Genomic DNA, 21447 nt, shown 5'->3' with positions numbered 1-21447 from the left:
TTAGAGATCTTGCCCGCACATCCTCCTGCATCAAATCAATTGCATCTAGGATGGACATAAACTCATCAATGTTTGCGTCTGGGGTGTGAATTAATTTTTCGCGTATATCAATAGGCATCTTACTCTTAAGAACGCACAACAAACCTTTATGCGAAACTGGCTCGTCCCAGTATTTCGTTTTATTCAGATACTTCTCGAAATACTTTCGGAGCGTTCCTTTGCTATAACTAAACTGTTCGGGGTTCAATACAGCCTCACGAAGTCTTTGCTGTACCCCTAAAGACCAATATTTCGCAGAAACCTTTCTTCAAACTCGTCATATGTGGAACATTTTTCAATGACTTCAGTGGCCCACAAGGCCGCATCATTTAACATGAATCCACTTACGTAACGCATCTTTTGTAATTCCGTCCATTTTGTGGGTAACACGCCACTAAAAGAACGAATAAATACTACTGGATGCAACCCACTCATGTCAGGTGAGAATGACTGACCCCTCCTGTGTTTGATAATGTTTTCCTCCATGATGACATTTACATCAGGTGTCGTAGACCCCTGTAATGAATATGAATCCGGATCCCGAGTTACCTCAGAATTTACCTTGGTGGCTTGCCCCCGCTTTTGTGTACTAGCATCTACTACGTTATCTCCACGTGTCGGCGTGGAAACATCGCTCTTGACTCCCTCTTTAATATCGGTAAGCTCATTATCAAATTTGTTTAATTGCTCATTTACTCCCCTGCGCCATTGAGATAATTCCTGAGTAATTTGCATTTTTTCTTCAGAAATCTGAGCAGTTGGATCTATCGATCGTCTTTCTTGTTCTTTTGAAATGGAATTTACGGCTTCCTTTACCCGAGAATCTATTTCTACAGATATTTCTGTATGCTCTAATTACAATTCGTCGAGTGTCGTAGACAATTGATTTACTATGACTTCGATAGCGCCTTGATTTACTTTTAAGTGTTTTACATCCGAATTTAATTCTCTGACCGCGTCCTCGTGTTCACGTCTGAGATTTATTATTTCTTGAGCCATTTGTGTTTGATTTTGAGAAATTTGCCCTATCTTACGAGACATTTCGCCTACTTGTGCCGACACTGATTCCTGACTTTTATGTATGTCATTTACTCGTGTATGTATGTCATCTACTCGTATCGACATAGTTTCCTGTTTTTTATTCATCTCACCTACTTGAAAAAATATAGCAGAGATGGTACTCGTTATGATTCGTAAGTGCTTTTATATACTGGAAAGATTTTCAGCAACTTCTAATTCCTCAGTCCCACTAGTCTCCAGTTGTACTTCACCTACTTACTTTAAATCCATGATTACACACGTCAATTTCAAATCTTAGGCTAGTCGTCACACGAAACACGGATTAATATTCTGGTACGTATGTCCCTCACGCTTACGCGGCGGCCTGTTTTGATTACACCTGGCCGTGGTTCCACTTATGCACAGCACTACCCGCTACGCTACGTACCCTAGGAAAGGAAAATTGATCACTAAGTACCGGTTGGAAACTATTCACTACACTTGGGTGTTCTACAGGTAGATACACCATTGGGACAAAATAAAGCATGTTGCTCACCAAATACTTCGGTTAACCAGCTGAACCGTCGATTTTGAAGAATCCATTTATAATTACAATTGCTCATAAACTCGTTTACGTGAAAAAGAAAACAGTCAACGATTAGCAGAATGCCAGTTTTTACGAGAAAAATAGAGATATACATATAACTCCCATTGTGATGAATAAATTGTGAACTTACTTTAGAAACAGGCTTCAGAGAAATCCCTCCGGTGCCTCCAGTGTGACGTATAATTTTATATTTATAAATTTTCGGTGCCTAAAGTGTCACGTCTTTCAGTGTTACACAAATTTTTATTTTTAAAGGGGATCACTTAAGACTATTTCCATGGATTCGCCCCTCAAATTTCTCCCTCGTATCAAAAAATCGTCGTCTGATGTAGTACAAACTGAAAAATAAATTCCTGTTAAAGCACAGTTTCGTATATAATTTATATTCAAAACCTTACACCTGTGTCACATAACAAATCCTACATCGAGAATACTTTAGACAAATTTAAGTGGAGAAATGCTTCCAATAAATATTACAGTATTTAAAGAACACCAAAATATGAACAGGCTGAAATGAACAAACAGTATATGAGACTATGTTAATCAATTCAACTGTAAGAAGCTACGGAGCATAAGATTAGCAAAATGAGAATTATGTAAAAGTGAAATGCCAAAATGAGCACTTCACAATTGGGAGTAAATCAAAACAATCAGAATGGCTGACAGAGATCACAATAACATGAGCCATAAGCGAATAAGAGCTAAGCAACTAAGCAAATAAGAGAATAGACAAAAATGAGATGCCAACAAAATGAGAGCTGGCCGATTGTTTTTCTTTTTTTCTTTATTGTATTTCAATTCCCGATCGGGGCGGGCTGGCAGCAGCATATGCGCTGCTCTTCAGCCGAAAGACATAGAACAAAACAATAGAAGACATTTAAAAACAGCAAAGGAGAGAATAAGGTGAACATAGATACAACAAAGGGGGAACATCATGGAAGGCAATAGATAAAAAACGGGGTGACTGTAAAATGGAGATAAAAAAATATTTAAAAGTAGCACACACAAAAAGCCACACAATGCGACGATTAAAAGAACACAAGGCACAGTATGACTGGAGCATAAGGTATCGATGGATGGCGTAGCACATAGCGTAACACTGACGGCAGACCTCAAGGCAATACACATTTAAAATCACACCTCTTGACACACAGGAGAAACAGCACTAAACACAACACTGATGTGGCACACTGATGATGGTCAATACAGAGGATCTGCCAGGCGCAAGGAGATGAGGGAGACCTGAAGAAGAGAGGGAGGGGAAGAGATGGGGGAGATGAGCGGGGGGCACATGGAGGAGGGCCAGGTAGGGAGGGATGTGGGAAGGAAAGAGGCAAGTATGAGGTGCAGGGCCTCAGGGGAGAGGGGAATGGAGGAAAATCCGCTCTGGGAGAAGGAAGGAAGAGGAAGAAAGGGGGCCCTGGGGAGGGGGGGGGGACAAGGCCAGGTTACAGTTGGAAGGAAGGGTAGATGTCACGGCGAAGTTCGTCATCTGGGAGGGGGAGGTGTAGGAAATTGCCCTGATGAAGGATATGGAGGGTGTGGAGGTGGAAAGATGGAGGGATACAGCGATAGAGGCGCAGCAACGGGCGGGGGGTGGAGAGGAAGGAGGAAACCAGAGGGTGGAGGGGATCAAGCCTGCAAACAATGTAAAGGATGCGGAGATGTTGGAGGAACAGGAGGAGGTGGGGGAAGGGGATCAGTTCATACAGGAGCCGTGTCAGGCAAGGAAGGCGGATACGGAAGGCAAGGCGGAGCACATGGCGTTCAAGGATTTGGAGGGCCTTGTAAAAGTGGGTGGGGGCAGAGATCCAGGCAACACTGGCATAACGTAGGACGGATGAGGGATTTGTAAGTGTGGAGGATGGTAGAAGGATGCAATTCCCCATGTCCGGCCAGACAGGAGTTTCAGAAAGCGGAGGCAGGAATGGGATTTCTGCTGGATGGTCTGGAGATGAGGGGTCCAGGTGAGGTGTCGGTCGAGGGTGAGGCCAAGGTATTTGAGGGTGGAGGTGAGCTGAATAGGATGACCATAAAGGATGAGGCAGAAATCATGGAGGCGAAAGGAGCGAGTGGTGCAGCCTATGATGATCACCTGGGTTTTGGAGGGGTTGAGACGGAGGAACCACTGGTTACACCAAGTGGTGAACTGGTTAAGGTGGGTTTGGAGGATACGTTGAGACCGTTGAAGGGTAGGATAGAGAGCCAGGAAGGTGGTGTCATCAGCATACTGGAGAAGGTGGACCGGTGGGGGTGGCTTGGGCATATCAGCTGTATACAAAAGATAAAGGAGAGGGGAGAGGACAGAACTCTGGGGGACGCCAGCCATGGGATAAAAGATATGGGAGTTGGTGTTGTGGAGGGTGACATAGGAACGACGGTGCGAGAGGAAGGAAGTGACCAGACGGACAAAATTGATAGGCAGGGCGTAGGTTTGGAGTTTAAAGAGGAGACCGGGATGCCATACACGGTCATAAGCATTTTGGAGGTCAAGGGAAACAAAAATGGCGGAGCGACGAGAGTTGAGCTGGAGGGACAGAAGGTGAACAGGATTGAGGAGTTGGTCTTCAGCAGAGAAGGAGGGTCGGAAGCCACACTGGGTAAGGGGGAGGAGGCGGTGTTGAGCAAGGTGCTGATGGATACGGCGGGAGAGGATGGATTCAAAGACCTTACTGAAGACGGAGGTGAGGCAGATGGGACGATAGGAAGAGGCGGCAGAAGGGGGTTTGTTGGGTTTGAGGAATAAGAGGACGCGGGAGGTCTTCCACAGGTCAGGGTACAAGCCAGTAGAGAGGATGACATTATAGAGATGGGCGAGGACAGTCAGGAAGGAATAGGGGCTTTCTCGAAGGTGACGGTAGGTGACACAGTCGTGACCAGGGGCCGTGTTGCGTTTGGACTGGAGGATAAGTTTAATGTCTTGTGCTGTGATGGGAGTGTTGATGTCAGAGGGGGCAACTGCCCCAAGTACCGGAGACGAGGAGGAAGGGGAGCGACCGAGCTGTCGGCACGTTCCATGATGGTGGGGAAAAGAGAATAATCAAAGTGGGGATCAGCGGGGATGGAGAAGACCTCAGAAAGGTGGGAGGCGAAGTGGTTGGCCTTACTGAGGTTGTCAGGAAGGGGGCGATCGTTATGGAGAAGGGGGCAGTGGGGAGCGGAAAGGGAACCAGTAAGACGATGGAAGGCAGACCAGTACTTGGAGGAGTTGATAGGGAGGGTGGCGGTGAGTCATGTGCAGGTCTGGCGCCAGTCTCGGCGTTTCGTTGCTGTAATAAGGTTCCATACGTGTCGCTGTATTTTCCGGTGGCGTTGGAGTGTATCCCTGTCACGAGTGCACAGGAAGGAGCGATAGAGGCGGCGGGATTCACGGAGGAGGAGGACAGCCCGCAGAGGGAGAGTGGGATGGTGTGGGCGTTTGGTTTTAGTAGGAACATGGGCCTCCATGGCGTCAGTAATTACCTTCTGAAGGAAGGACGAGGCGTGGATGATGTCGTCAGGATGGTGATAGGTAAGAGGGTGGCTTTCGACCCGGGTGGAGATGGAGTCCCGGTAGGCATCCCAGTTGGCACGGCGACAGTCATGGAAGATCTTGGGAGGGGGTGCAGGGTGCGGAGCCGGAGGGGGGCGGTTTGCAGACGTTATGGTGAGAAGGACAGGGAGGTGATCGCTACCTGTGGGGTCAAGGATGGCGACAGCGATACGCCCAAGGAGGTTGGCGGAGGCAATGACAACATCGGGGGTGGTGTTACTTTCGGGTCGGGTGTGCTGGGGAAGGGGAACGAGGTCACCTTGGATTGTGGAGAGGAACTGATGCCACCGCCGAAGGGCAGCAGGAGTGCGGCTATGGATGTTGAGGTCGGCGGCAATCACATAGGTGGAGAAGGTGTGGTCAATGTGTGAGATGAAGTCATAAGGAAGAGGAGCAGTGGAGCGGACATAGATGGTGGCACAGGTAATGGTGAGGGAGGGGAAGAAGACGCTAAGGATAAGGTGTTCAGTGGGGTCATTGAGGAGAGGTTGTGGCCGGATGGGGATATGCTTAAGGTGGCCAATCGTGACTCCACCCTGCGCACGAGGACCAGGAGCGTCAGTGCGGTGGAGGATATAGGGGGAGGTGCGGATAGAATGGTGGGGCTGGAGAAAGGTTTCGTTCAAGAGGAAGGTGTCGACCTGGTGGTGGGAGAGGGTGTGCATGAGGAGGTATTTGTTGGAGCGGAAGGAGCGAATGTTCTGGAAGAGGATGCGAGACTCGTGCCGCGCCATGACGGGAAGGGGGGGGGGGGAAGAGAGGGAAGGAAAGAGACTTAAACTAGGGTGTCGAGGCGGGTGAAGGTGAAGTGGGCTTGGTTGTGGGAGTAAGTGGCGAAGGTGTTCAGGTGGAAAACAGAGCGAGCAGCAAGAGATATTTGTTGGAAGGTGTGGAGGCGCTGAAAAGGGTGAATGTTTTGGAGTACAACGGTAATGAACCGGATGACGTCCTCAGCCACGGGGGGTGGACGGAGGGAATTGTTGGGATGGACAGGGGGATCGATGGGACGAACTGGGACTGTAAGTTCAGGGGTGGCTGGAGGGGGTTTAGCTTTACACTTGTGGGAGTATGTGGGATGGGGGCGATTGCAGGTATTACAGGAAGGAGGAGCAGCGAGGTTGGGGCAGTTCTTAAGAAAGTGGGAGGCAGTGCAATGGGGACAGGTGGGGGGGTTTTTGCAGTTGGGAGTCAGGTGGTCATTGTACATCAGGCACTGCTGGCTAGGATCGGGGTGGGGATTTGGAGGATTCAACAGAGTGGCGACGGTGGTATATCAGGGCACCCTGGGTGAGGAGATGGTCTATGGATGTGGCGGACTCAGAGAATACCCGCATGAGGTAGGTGGGACCAGAGGCATTGTGGATACGGCGGGCAGAGCGGATTTCCAAGTTGGGGTGGGAGTTCAGTTCTACCAGCACCTTATCCTCTGTGATGGGCTGAGCTTGGTGATCACAGCGGTGTAGGTGGGGGGGGGGGGCGACGGGGAGGCTGGGGCTGACGAGGAGTGGAAGCAGAAAGGAAGGGTGTCAGAGAGGCGTGGGGGCCAAACATAACTCGTGGGAGTTTTCGCAGGAGGTCTGTGTGAAAGGATGGGGACGGGGACTTGATAAGGACTGAGTCCCTGCGGGGAATGAGTTGGGAGATGGGAGCACCAGGTAAGTACTTTCGTATTTCCTTGGTGAGGGTACGAGTGTCGAGGAACTTAGGATCGGGAGTTGACAGGACAAAGGTGTGGAGGGTGTGGGCCAAGGTATGGGTGGCAGGAGGAGGGGTGGTGTCCATGGTGACGGCAGGGGGAGGGGGAGGTGGTGTTGATTTTTTGTGGGAAGTGGTGGGAGCAGAGTCGGTAAGGACGCGCTTTTGGGGTTTTTTGGAGACTGGAGGCTGGGAGGAGGGGAGAGGGACGGGGAGAAGAGGGAGGTGGCGGGTGGCAGATCCCTGCAGCGTAGTGGAGGCACTGGGAGAAGCAGCTGGTTCAGTGGTGGCGATGGTGGCTCAGCGCGACGTGATGCGTGCGGGAGATGCAGAGATGAAGCGACGGGGTCGGTGAGAGAGGGGAAGCCAACCACCTGAGGGGCGGCAGCAGAGGCGGCAACAGAGGCGTACGTGAGGGCGGGGGTAGTAGTGGGAGCTGTTGAGGGTGTAGAGGCTGGAGGAAGGGTGTTGAGGTGTGGGTATACAGCAGGGGAGGAGATAGGGGGATGGGTGAGTGGGGGAAGGGAAGGGGAGATGTAAGGAGGGAGGCCAGGGGCGGCACTCCAGGAAGTGACTGTGGGAGAGGGGGAGGGGGAGGTGTAGATGACAGTGGAGGTGGGAGTACTCATTGCAGACGAACGGCGACGGACAGACGGACGTGCAGCAGGCGGCGGCGGCGGCGGCGGCGGCGATAGTCGGCGGCGAACAGACGGACGAACAGAAGGCGGCGGCGGCAGCGGCGGTGGCGGCGGCAGTGGTTACGACGACAGCGATGGACAGCGAGCAGGCAGGCAGGCAGGCGGACGGACGAACGAACGAACAAACAAACAGCGATAGCAGCAAGCGGCGGGCAGACAGACAGACAGACAAACAAACACAATCTTCGAAGTCGGAGATCCCACCCTGAGAGTAGCCCAGGCTTTGCAATCTGACGCTTTCGAAGGAGGGGATCCAACCCTCTAGATCGAGCTGGCCGAACACCGTCGGCACTTGTATACGGTTGCGCTCATGGCGGTACCTCGCGGCCCGTACGCAACACGCGCGCCTGCGATCGCAATGCACTCTTAGCGCTCGCGGCGGCGTCTAGCGGCCCGTACGCAAATTGTACGATTGCTGTCGCAGGTCGACCCTTAATCTATGATGTTACATGGGCCATCAACAAATGTCAGAGTGCGATCCATTCAAAGAAGCATCATCGATATGGGGTTTCGGAGCCTAAAGCCCACTTGTGTATCCTTGATAACTGCACGACACAAAACTTTACGCCTCGCCTGAGCCCTTCAACACCGGCATTGGACTGTTGATGACAGGAAACATGTTGCCTGGTCCGACCAGTCTCGTTTCGAATTGTATCGAGCGGATGGACGTGTACGGGTACGGAGACAATCTCATGAATCTATGGAACCTGCATGTGAGCAGGGGACTGTTCAAGCTGGTGGAGGCTCTGTAATTGTGTTGGGCGTGTGCAGTTTGAGTGATATGGGACCCCTGATACATCTAGATACGACTTTGACAGGTGACACGTACGTAAGCATCCTGTCTAATCACCTGCATCCATTCATGTCAATTGTGCATTCCTATGGACTTGGGCAATACCAGCAGGACAGTGCGACACCCCACACGTCCAGAATTGCTATAGAGTGGCTCCAGGAACGCTCTTCTGAGGTTAAACGCTTCCGCTGGCCACCAAACTCACATGAACATTATTGAGCAGATCTAAGATGCCTCGCAACGTGCTTTTCAGGAGGGAGCACTACCCTCTCTTACTCGTACCGATTTATAGACAGCCCTGCAGGACTCATGGTGTCATTTCCCTGCAGCACTACTTCAGACATTAGAGAGGTGCACTAGATTCTCTTCAGTGTACAGTTCAAATGGTTCAAATGGCTCTGAGCACTATGGGACTTAACATCTATGGTCATCAGTCCCCTAGAACTTAGAACTACTTAAACCTAACTAACCTAAGGACAGCACACAACACCCTGCCATCACGAGGCAGAGAAAATCCCTGACCCCGCCGGGAATCGAACCCGGGAACCCGGGCTTGGGAAGCGAGAACGCTACCGCACGACCACGAGATGCGGGCTCAGTGTACAGTTTAGCTACCTGCGTGAACGTTTCTGTTGTATCACCGTTTATACAGAGTGAACATTAATAAAACCGGCACACTGCAAGGCGGGATACCTGACCTGAAATGGAGGCAGAAAGGTCCTATGAACCTATGTCTGGAAATGGACGGTGTGTGTGGAACAACAAATAATCCTTAACACAGTGCAGAACTGCATTGCATCCACGCCACAACAAGTGTTCAAAGTGACCTCCATGGGATTATGCAGATTGATGATGCCACTTCTGGTATCGACTGGTTTGTCGGTTGAGAGGGCTACTGACAGATATCCCATAATTGTGATCGATTGGTGCAAAAACCACCGACAAAAATCTTCCCATAGAAGGAAGTCCGATGCTGATAATTCATGCACTCGTTACAGCTGATAGGGATAGTGGCGGTTGTCATGACGTCGTACCTTCGGTTACACAATGTTCCCAGGCCACTTGCCGGGAGCTTGAATTACGGTTCCTCTCAGTAACCTGAAGAACTCGGTACTTGAGGTCTGATGTAGGCAGAGTCCACCGCCACCCTACGAGTTCGACCATTTGTATCTGCTCGGCCGTACACAAACACATTATCGGCTTGTTCCCCACATGCATACTGGGCCATTCTGCTGCTTACAGTACGCTGCGTGGGACATGGTCAGAGGAACTTTCATTCGTCAGCTCCTTCTACCGTGGCAACGACGCATTTGCGCCCACGTGTTCATTGGCACTTTTTCCCTACATTTCCTGTCAGGAATCCGTCCCTTCAGTTTGTCGGTTTTATTAACACTGACCCTGTATTTTTCTTGTTTTTCGCTCTTTTAGAAAGGTTAGGTGTTGTAAGCTGGTGAATAACTTCATGCATCTACCACTGTTGCTCCTTATTTTATTTACCGTATGCTCCCCACGTAATTAGATTTCCACTGTAAGTTTTAATCAGTTATTATGACTTTTGTCTTGCAAGTTTTCGTTCTGTGAAAGTAAAAGAACGGAATAATAATCAGAAATGAATATCTTATTCGTATAGAGAACTGTACTATCAAGTGGCGTGACCAACAACTTAACTTTATGCAATTGAGCGTTAAAGGGTCCCCAGGTGGACCATAGGACGAAAAATTCTATATATCAGATATACAACGCGCTATGAATTTTGGGACAAACGAAGTAATGAAAGCAACTTCTGATGTTCGGAAAAAGCTATACTTTATGTGCAGCTGGAAAGCTAATTATCGAAGTAACACAGCACAAAAAGAATGTGATGCCTCCGCGACGGGGTGGGCCTTTTTGCAGCTCTCATCAATTCAACTCAATGAGCTCGTACTTGCAGTTCCAATTAGCTTTTACATTACCGACAGCGTTAGCTTTGCAAATGAGCATGAATTGTTCAAAAGGACCCGCGCACACGGGGCTGTATCACAGGGTGTACTCCGCTGCTAGGGACTAGAATCGCATAGGCCGGAAACGCTGTCCGTATGGAGAATACATTTTTATCACTGGAGAAATATCTGTTATACGTCACTCATGCTCTGAGTACGAAGATGTTTAATACGAAATACTTGTGGTGTGAATTCAAGAGTATAGTTCATAGGGCTCCTCAAGAAACTAATAATACCAGCTGCTATCCTGTATATTTATACCTCGAACAAATTTGTCAGAAACAATGTATCTCTGTCTCAGTGTATTTGTTGTTCATGAAATACCAGAAATAAGGACAAAATATGATGCAGACGTCAAAAAAGGTGAAAGGTGACTACAGCAGGGATGTGTAGCTTTAGTGGATGATGATCATCACGGATACGGAATGACAGTAGTGACTGATTATGATACCACGCACGATGTCTAGAATTGTAACAATGCCGTCGTTACAAATGTCGTGATCCAGTAGATCCCACCACCCAGCGAAAAACTCACACCGGCTACTTAAGCTGAAAAAGAGGAACTTTGCTTATTAACGGATTTATTGGCTGCCGTAATACGAACATCAAAAAAGTTTTGCATCACTCCGGTTCCCAAACTCCCGAAGAAAGACGTACCTGTGGATATTGTATCACAGACATACTCCCTTTGACTCTTAAGAGATGTCACTAAGCCCACCCGAAGATGTAAACAACCATGCATGGACAATGCCTATTAGATGGAGGGGGTGCGACAGCCATTCAGTTCCAGTCGTTCCACCAGCAAGGGGATACACGGTTCGTGTGGTCTGTAGTTCAACCATGCCTAGATGGTCAATACCGCTGTTCGATCGCATCCGCATTGTTACCTTGTGCCAGGAAGAGCTCTCAGGCGTCTCAAAGTGAACCAAAGCGATCTTGATCGGACATGGAGGAGATAGAGACAGGAACAATCGATGACATGCCGCGCTCAGGCCACCCTATGGCTGCTACTGCAGTGGATGACCACTACCTACGGATTAAGGCACGGATGAACCCTAACAGCCACGCCAACATGTTGAATAATTATTTTCGTCCGTAATGGCTATGCTTGCGAACCGTGACTGTGTGGGATAATTATTTATTTCTAGTTTCTGCTACCAGTCATTTTTTTACTTTATCTTTAATGTAACATAATACAACGCGTTTCGAACGTGTTCTGTTCACCTTCAGGCGTTTATACATACATACATACAGAGAAATGTTACTTAAAAATAAACAGCCTTAAACTACATTAATATAGAACTCTTTATCTACTGTTTGTCACTGCAGAGGCTGGTGTGGCATTTGGTGGGGGTGGGGGGGGGGGGAGGGCGAAGGAGAGGGGGGGCAGCGTATGGCTAGAAATCGAGATTAGTGATGTCTTCTGCTGGTTTTCTTCCTTGTGGTTGACTATGTATGATATCACAGCCATTATAGGATGCAGATAGGTTTGCATCACTTACGTGTTACGAAAATAGTGTGAAGGGCTTTTATATGACAGTTGATCACCTACGAATTCATCATTTTGCTGCTTTATTTGGATCACTGGTGTAATGGCGGAGCTGTTGATTGACATTATACTATTGCACATTGTATTTTGTCGATGACTGCCAACGTAATTCACTGCACAAACCGCTTCGACGTTATGCACACAACACAAGATGGTGGACTGTAGCATGTGAGTCTGTATCGATTATCGAGGTTTTGTATCGATATTCTTGGTACTGACAGATTTGTAGTCAGTTATTTACACTGACATATCTTAAATCTATTGAGTTAGAACTGGCTTATGACTGTTGAAGAATTTTGAGTTTTTGAATTCGGTTATTTCATTAAAAATGTTATCTCCATGCTTTGTATTATGTACGAAAATTTCCATTTCTTCCATTATATCCATTCTCTTACTTTTTCCTATTTTGTGTAAAATTTCTAGGTTGTCTTCGATTTTCAAAGGGTGGCCTGTGTCTTTGATGTGAGTTGCTACTGCTGATTTGTTACATTTATCAAGCCTGTATTAGTGTAAATGTTCTTTGAATCGGCTTCTGAAATTTCTGCCTGTTTGGCCGATATAATATTTATTACACTGGCTGCAGGTAATTTTGTAAATGCCAGATGCATCAAGACTTGTATCTGGTGGTTTTGTATTGTGAATAAGCTTCCTACTTAGGTTGTTGTTGGTGCTGAAGCTGGTTTTTACTTCTGTACTTTTGAATATTCTTGTTAATTTGTCAAAGACTATTCCAAGATATGGCATTTTTACATATTTGACCGCTGGGGCACTGTCAGTGTAGTTTGATGTTGTTTGTTCAGTTTATTTTTTTATCTTTTGTGACATGGAATTAATTAGAGAAGGATCATATACATTGTTTATTGCAGTATATGTTATGGTTTCTATTTCTTGTAGAAGTTCTGTATGTTGAAGTGGAAATATGTGTGCTCTGTACAGCATTGATCTATAAGCAGCTTTTTTTGTGGGCAGAGGGATGTGTAGAGGAGTTTGGAATAGTGGTGTCAGTGGCAATAGGTTTTCTGTAAACATTGAAAGCTACCTTTTGGTTCTGTTTTGATATTTTTATGTCAAGAAAAGGTATGATGTAGTTTTCTTCCTGTTCAGGGGTGAATTGAGTATTTTTATGTAGGCTGTTGAATTTGTTAAAAAGGTTAGTTACTTCATCCTCTGTGCCTTCAAATAGAATGAGGGTGTCATCTACATTTCTCTTATAGAATTTAACTTTGCTTGTGATGTTATCATTTAGTTTTAGAATTTTATTTTCTATATGGTTGATAAATATTTCAGCTGTTAGGCCACTGAGACAGCTTCCCATTGCTACTCCTGGGTCCTGCTTATAAATTTTATTGTTGAAAGAGAAGTAATTATGTTAGAACACTAAATTAAGTACATCTACAAGTTCTCAGACTTCTGGTTTCCTCATTGTCTTGCTTCTCAGTAGGTTCATTCTTATTATTTCATCTGTTTCATCTACACGTATACTGCTGTAAAGGTATACAACATCGAGGGATAGAAGCTTGGCTTGAGGTGGTACTGTCATATCTTTAAACTGTTAATAAGTTCATAGCTGTTTTTTATGGAATATGATTTTTCAAATGGGTATTTTTCTACAAGAATGTCATTTAGTTCTCTCATTAATTTGTAGGCTGGGCTATTAATTGAGTTCAGAATAAGCCCGATAGGTGTGTTAGTTTTATAGACTTTTGGTTGTGCACTGAGTTTGGGGGCTGTTGGGATCATCAAAGTAAGGTCTCGTACTTCATTCTTAGTGAAAAGGAAGTTACCGTTGTTGAGGCATTTTATTATTTTAGCTTGAAACTTTCAATAATGCTTTTCGTGCAGCCACAGGACGTCATGTTACTACTCAAGCTGTGCGCAATAGGCTGAATGATGCGCAACTTCGCTCCCAACGTCCATGGCGAGGTCCATCTCTACAACTACAACACCATGCAGCGCTGTGCGGATGGGCCCAACAATATGCCGAATGGACCGCTCAGGATTTGCATCACCTTCCCTTCACCGATGAGTGTGGCGTATGCCTTGAACCAGATAATCGTCGGAGACGTGTTTGGAGGTAACCCGTTGGGCTGAACGCCTTAGACACACTGTTCAGCGAGTGCAGCAAGGTGGAGGTTCCTTGCTGTTTTGGGGTGGCATTCGAGGGGTTCTAGGCGCTTCAGTGTGGAACTGCGCGACCGCTACGGTCACAGGTTCGAATCCTGCCTCGGGCATGAGTGTGTGTAATGTCCTTAGATTAGTTCGGCTTAAGTAGTTCTACGTTCTAGGGGACTGATGTCCTCAGATGTTAAGTCCCATAGTGCTCAGAGCAATTTGAACCACTTTGGGGTGGCATTATGTTGGGCAAACGTACGCCGCTGGTGGTCATGGAAGGCGTCTTAACTGATATACGGTACGTGAATGCCATCCTTCGACCGATAATGAAACCATATCGGCAACATATTGGCGAAGTATTCGTCTTCTTGGACGATAATTCGCGCCCCCATCGTGCACATCTTGTGAATGACTTCCTTCAGGATAACGACATCTCTCGACTAGAGTGGCCAGCATGTTCTCCAGACATGAACCCTATCGAACATGCCTTGGATAGATTGAAAAGAACTGTGTATGAACGATGCGACCCATCAACCTCTTTGAGGGATCTTCACCGAATCGCTGGTTGATGTGTGGGGCAGTCTGGACCAACAAAATTGTGCACAGTATGGCACGACGAATACAGGCATGCATCAATGCAAGGAGACGTGCTAATGGATATTAGAGGTACCGGTGAGTACAGGCAATGTGGACCACCACCTCTGAAGGTCTAGCTGTATGGTGGTACAACATGCAATGTGTGGTTTTCATGAGCAATATAAAGGGCGGAAGTGATGTTGATGTTGGTCTCTGTTCCAATTTTCTGTATAGGTTCCATAATTCTTGGAACCGAGGTAGTGCAAAACTTTTTTTAATGTGTGTATATGTCTGATATGGTAGCTAAGACCTTGGTGAGCACACCGGTCCTGGCTTTCGGGGGTGCCTCGTGAGCAGCATGTTAGGCGAGACGTCGAATTTTTTGGTGAAAGAGAACTCATTATCTCAAGAAAAGAGAAAGCCCGATAGAGGTCGGTTTCTGCTGCTGGTCAAGACTCATGGCATCTACTTTCTGAAACTAGCATACGTTACTCGCAACCTCGAAAGCCGGCAATAACTTGTCCTGCATTCTGGTAACTGTGATAGCTAATTAGTGTCCTTCAGGGACTTTAAGTATGTAATCATCTACAACAAACACAGAAAAACCTCGAAACAGCTCTTATGCCTCTAACGTAAAATTAGGTATGAAATTATTGACGAGTCATTTTGGCCCCTACTTATTGTATAAGTTTTTCTTGTCCCTATGCTGGTGGTAAGCAGTTGCTCATAGAGGTTTTGTTGTTGAAGTGTGAGCTCGCCATGGTCTCTATATGACGTTCACGTCTGATTGTTCAGTACGCAGTAAATTGCCGTTTAACGTTTTGTTTCTGCAGTCACCCTATCACCTGATAAGAACGGTGTGGCCTGTGACCAAATAGGACATTGCAACAGCCGCTTGGTCTAAACAGGCAGCAAGTGTCAACAGTACACACCTTGTTAAAAAGGCTCTGAGCACTATGGGACTTAATTTCGGAGGTCATCAGTCCCCTAGAACTTAGAGCTACTTAAATCTAACTAACCTAAGGATATCACACACACCCATACCCGAGGCAGGATTCGAACCTGCGACCGTAGCGGTGGCGCGGTTCCAGACCGTAGCGCCTAGAACCGCTCGGCCACCGCGGCAGTAACACACCTTGTTAACTGAAGGCCAGAGGAGCAGGTAGGCACTGAAGACATTCTCTACGCCATGGGTAAGAAATAAATAACAAGTCAAGCTTTACTTACAGGCCCCGAAGAAAACTTTGAAACGGCGTTTATAATGATTCATCGCATTTTTCTGACAGGACGCTGTGATAATGTTACATAGCTCGGAAAGTTGAGCGATTAATGGTTAAACTTCTGCAAACGCAACGTAAGTTTTTATAAATATTTTCTGAAGGCACTTTTTAATTAATCTACCCAGCAAATTATGCAACACTTATGAATGCTTACTGTAACGAATCCCATCTTACAGAGAAGACCGGTGGAGTGCAATTGCTTTTGCAGCTTGTGTGATGTGAATTTAAATATCCTAGAAAATGAAATACTAAGCCCTAACAGTTATCGACAAAATGACGGAGAATATGGGCCTGAACAGTGACGTCCGTCGGAAATTGCGTTCAGCGACAAAATGAAACAGTAATCGTCGTGGAGCTGAAAATATTACGTAAGAAGTGGCATAGTGGGCGGCGATACACAAAGCGTATGAATTACTTGCTGCAAAAGAACCGTTAAATATGAAAAAAACCATGAGAAAGCCAATACTGAGTAAGCAAACCCACGTGATTTCATGTTCACAGAAGGGAGGTTTTAATATAATGAGAAGACGAATGATGACAGTTTTTAAAAAGGCGGTCTTATATTCATGTAATATTAGCCAGCCATAAATGAATGACAGCAAACAAGCTCACATGTAATACTAATGTCATCAGATTCCTAACTATTGTACGGAAGCAAAGAAATAAAATGGTCAATAAATCGTGCTTACTAATACTTACTGATATTTACGGGGGCTCACAGGTATGAGAAACACAACTGGATATGTTTAGACACGTGGCTTCACGTTACATAAGCCAAAACAAACGGCTTCCGTGTTCCATTGGAATGAAAATAAATATGCAACGTTAGAAATCCCCTGAGAAACATAATTAAAAAATAATACGTCCTGCAAGAAACATAACTCAGACACGCATGCAAAACTCCGTTAAAGGCAACAGCATACAGCGATAACACTCAGACAGGTGCACAGCATGGCGAAATGGCACGCCAGCGTCTGCCCAAACACCGAAACTTAACACGGAGCCCTTTCTGGCAGATCAGGCTTCCTCTAACTAAGTCTTCTGATTGGCTTTCAAAAGGCAAAGTTCGTAAGCTTCACGAGAATAACCATACACAGCTGCGTAGAGGTAATACGGCACACAGTATTTCAGAACCGCTACAGGTCGGAAGGAAACAGAAGATTGGCGAGTGGGGTAACTGCACAAGTGGACATTCGACAAGTTTTGCAGTGAAAAACGAAATACCAACCAGAATGTAACAAAAACTACAGGATTATGGATTGTACAGTACTGGCCATTACAATTGCTACACCAAGAAGAAATATAGATGATTAACGGGTATTCATTGGACAGATATATTATACTAGAACTGACATGTGATTACAGTTTCACGCAATTTGGGTGCATAGATCCTGAGAAATCAGTACCCAGAACAACCACCTCTGGCCGTAATAACAGGCCGGCCGGAGTGGCCGAGCGGTTAAAGGCGCTACAGTCTGGAACCGCACGACCGCTACGGTCGCAGGTTCGAATCTTGCCTCGGGCATGGATGTGTGTGATGTCCTTAGGTTAGTTAGGTTTAAGTAGTTCTAAGTTCTAGGGGACTTATGACCACAGCAGTTGAGTCCCATAGTGCTCAGAGCCATTTGAACCGTAATAACGGCCTTGATACGCCTGGGCATTGAGTCAAACAGGGCTTGGATGGCGTGCACAGGTACAGCTGCCCATGCACCTCCGACACGGTACCACAGCTCATCAAGAGTAGTGACTGGCGTATTGTGACGAGCCAGTTGCTCAGCCACCATCAACCAGACGTTTTCAGTTGGTGAGAAATCTGGAGAATGTGCTGGCCAGGGCAGCATTCGAACATTTTCTGTATCCAGAAAGGCCCGTACAGTACCAGCAAAATGCGGTCGTGCATTATCCTGCTGAAATGTAGGGTTTGGCAGGGATCGAATGAAGGATAGATCCACGTGTCGTAACACGTCTGAAATGTAACGTCCACATGCCAGCCGGAGTGGCCGTGCGGTTATAGGCGCTACAGTCTGGAACCGCGTGACCGCTACGATCGCAGATTCGAATCCTGCCTCGGGCATGGATGTGTGTGATGTCCTTAGGTTAGTTAGGTTTAAGTAGTTCTAAGTTCTAGGGGACTGATGACCACAGCAGTTAAGTCCCATAGTGCTCAGAGCCATTTGAACCATTTTTGTAACGTCCACTGTTCAGAGTGCCGTCAATGCGAACAAGAGGTGACTGAGACGTGTAACCAATGGCACCCCATACCATCACGCTGGGTGATACGCCAGTATGGCGATGACGGATACACGCATCTCATGTGCGTTCACCGCGATGTCGCCAAACATGGATGCGACCATCATGATGCTGTAAACAGAACCTGGATTCATCCACAAAAATGGCGTTTTGCCATTCGTGCACCCAGGTTCGTCGTTGAGTACACCATCGCAGGCGCTCCTGTCTGTGATGCAGCGTCAGGAGTAATCGCAGCCATGGTCTCCGAGCTGTTAGTCCATGCTGCTGCAAACGTCGTCGAACTGTTCGTGCAGATGGTTGTTGTCTTGCAAACGTCCCCATCTGCTGACTCGGGGATCGAGACGTGGCTGCACGATCCGTTACAGCCATGCGGATAAGATGCCTGTCATCTCGACTGCTAGTGATACGACGCCGTTGGGATCCAGCACGGCGTTCCGTATTACCCTCCTGAACCCACCGATTCTATATTCTGCTAACGGTTATAGGATCTCGACCAACGCGAGCAGTAATGTCGCTATACGATAAACCGCAATCGCGATAGGCTACAATCCGACCTTCATCAAAGTCGGAAACGTGATGATGCGCATTTATTCTCCTTACACGAGGCAACACAACAACGTTTCGCCAGGCAACGCCGGTCAACTGCTGTTTGTGTATGAGAAATCGGTTGGAAACTTTCCTCATGTCAGCACGTTGAAAGTTTCGCTACCGGTGCCAGCCTTGTGTGAATGCTCTGAAAAGCGAATCATTTGCATATCACAGCATCTTCTTCCTGTCGGTTAAATTTCGCGTCTGTAGCACGTCATCTTCGTGGTGTAGCAATTTTAATGGCCAGTAGTGTAGATACGGACTCTTCTGACACAGACCTTTCTTTTATCCTCAATCACAGTTTAGCTAGAGAAATGAGCAGAGTAAATTTGGTCGAACAAGTGAGTCACTCAAATCATGTTTATGATTATAGCAACGATTCCTAACAAGTGATAGTCATCTCAGCACCTAGCGAAATATCCTGTTGGACTGAGAATCTGAACTCCACCAGGCACCGATACACATCATATTCATGTCAAAGAAAGCTGTACCACATGAGGGAAGGAACCTGCAAAACTTCTTCGACAGTCGCACTTTCCACTGACATGCCACCCACCGAACGTTTCTGGTCCATGGCTGGTCGTCATCAGTTGATATTCCTCCGGAATGCACTGTTCGTGACTCCACAGAAGTGACTTGAACAGTTCAATTTTAGGTTGCACTTCCACAATGAAACTGTGTAGTATTAGGAGCGAAATTTTTCAGTGCCCGATTTACAGGATTGACGATGAAACCCGAAATGTCGCTTGGAAATTGGGGGAAAAATACAAGAACATTATAATTTATTCAGCAAGGCTACTGAGACCATTCTCTTTGTCGGGAACGGTAATACAAATGGTTATTTGTATTCAAAAGCGGCCGCCAAACAACTGAATATCAAGCTCGACTATAAAGGTTTTTCATTCACCTGACTGGCCTCAGACGAAGATCTGCAGGGCAAGGCGAGAACACCGGGCTACTGTGGGCTTGAGGAGCCCTTCATCCAGTGTGGCGAACCCTTTTGCGCTTTCTCGACAGTTAGCTTCGCCCCTACCTCTAGCAGTGGCAGGCGCGTTGGCATTCGGAAAATCAAGGATCTGGTGATCATGAATCGACATTTGTTGGGGAATATACAGAATAGTTTGGATCTCAATGACTTGCTATTATGAAAGTTGCTGCAAAGTTTCTTACTGGTTTAATGACCGGTGAACAGAATTTATACTGAAGTTCGCAGGTAACCCTTTTTAGAAGCTAACGATAACGGCACATGGCTTCAAAGAATCATTAAAAGACATAAGTGTAGGGTATGGAGCCAAACAACTACAAAAATAAATCATCACAGTGAGCTGGAGAAAAGTTTATGAGGGGAAAAAAAACAAATAAATAAAGGAGGTCGCAACAGTTGAATACTTGTAAGTGATCCTCACTGTTTTCTTTCGGTATCAATGAAATTGTGCGTTTCCAATTTTAGTCTCAAGGTGAAGCACTGATTTATCAGTAATATGGCCGTGTTTTGAAATTTTGCAAAAAGGAGACACGGTAATGGCAAGACGATACATAGTCTGTTTATCGTCAAAGCGCTTATGGTAATCTGAAAACCATCCTCCACCCAAAGTCTTACTTTCCGCATACATACCAACTTCACGTTTTCTTCTTCTCAGAACTAATCTCGTGCAAAAATATAAAAAGTGTTATTTGGCACCATAGATGACGCTGAGCATTCAACAGTGGCATCTGAAGACATTCCAGAAGAAGATTCCGGGATGACGTAGGGTAAAGGAAAGCGCTCTCGGACAAATTTGCGAAAAAAAAGAGAGTGTTTTGCATTGAGACACGGACAAGTATCTCTAAATTAAATGAGGATAACATTTCACCAGGCCTTCACTCGGACACTGGAAATCAACATATAACTCTGGCCTCTGGTCAAGATCTGAGGCAAGGCGAGAACACCGGGCTACTAGGGGCTAGTGGAGGCCTTCATCCAGTGTGGCGAGCCCTTTTGCGCTTTCACGACAATTAGCTCCGCCCCCGCCCCCAGCAGTGGCAGGGGCGCTGCCGGCGACCTGCGCGCCGCTCTGCGGGCACTTTGCGAAATCGCCCGCAACACTCGCGTAATTAGTGCGCTGCCCTGCTCTGCTCCTCGCACCCCCCCCCCCCCCAATCCCTCCCCCTCGCACAGCAAGTTGGCGAGTTGACGCCGCCGCTCGGCCCCACTTTACCCTTCAGAACTCTTCTGAAACTTCGTTAGCCCAGTATTGTGCGCGACAGGAAAACCCGTGAAATTACTTTCATAATCGAATAACAAAATTAAAATTTTGTTGCCTGCCTCAGGAGAAGAACCCCCCCCCCCCCCTCCTGCGAATCCACTCGGAAAAAAAGAAAAAAGATGGTAGCTACAGCAGAGACATATGCTTCCACTGAGGACATGTTGCGATCCCAAAGCGTAGTTTTGCTTCTTTAAGAAATGTGAAAGTCAGGCGTGACAAAGTTACAAAAAAGAAGTAAGAGGAAGATGTGTTAGAAGCTAATACTGGAATGAACTCCGTAACTGGATTCTGCAGCTGTAGCCTGCTGTCACTTTTTCCAAACTGTGCTTGTAATGCTGACTGTAGTAGGTCGTTTGCCTTGTACGTTCACCTTATATTCTTGAGCTTCCCTTGATTTATATGCAGAAATTTCTTTTAAGATTTTATGGAAATTATAGTAATTTTAGTACAAACACTTACAGACGCCTCACTATTTAGTAATTCGATTATCGTGATACAGTCCTG

This window comes from Schistocerca piceifrons, chromosome 4 (genome assembly GCF_021461385.2).
Source record: "Schistocerca piceifrons isolate TAMUIC-IGC-003096 chromosome 4, iqSchPice1.1, whole genome shotgun sequence".
In the NCBI taxonomy this organism is placed as follows: Eukaryota; Metazoa; Arthropoda; class Insecta; order Orthoptera; family Acrididae; genus Schistocerca; species Schistocerca piceifrons.
This window is presented reverse-complemented; position numbering follows the sequence as displayed.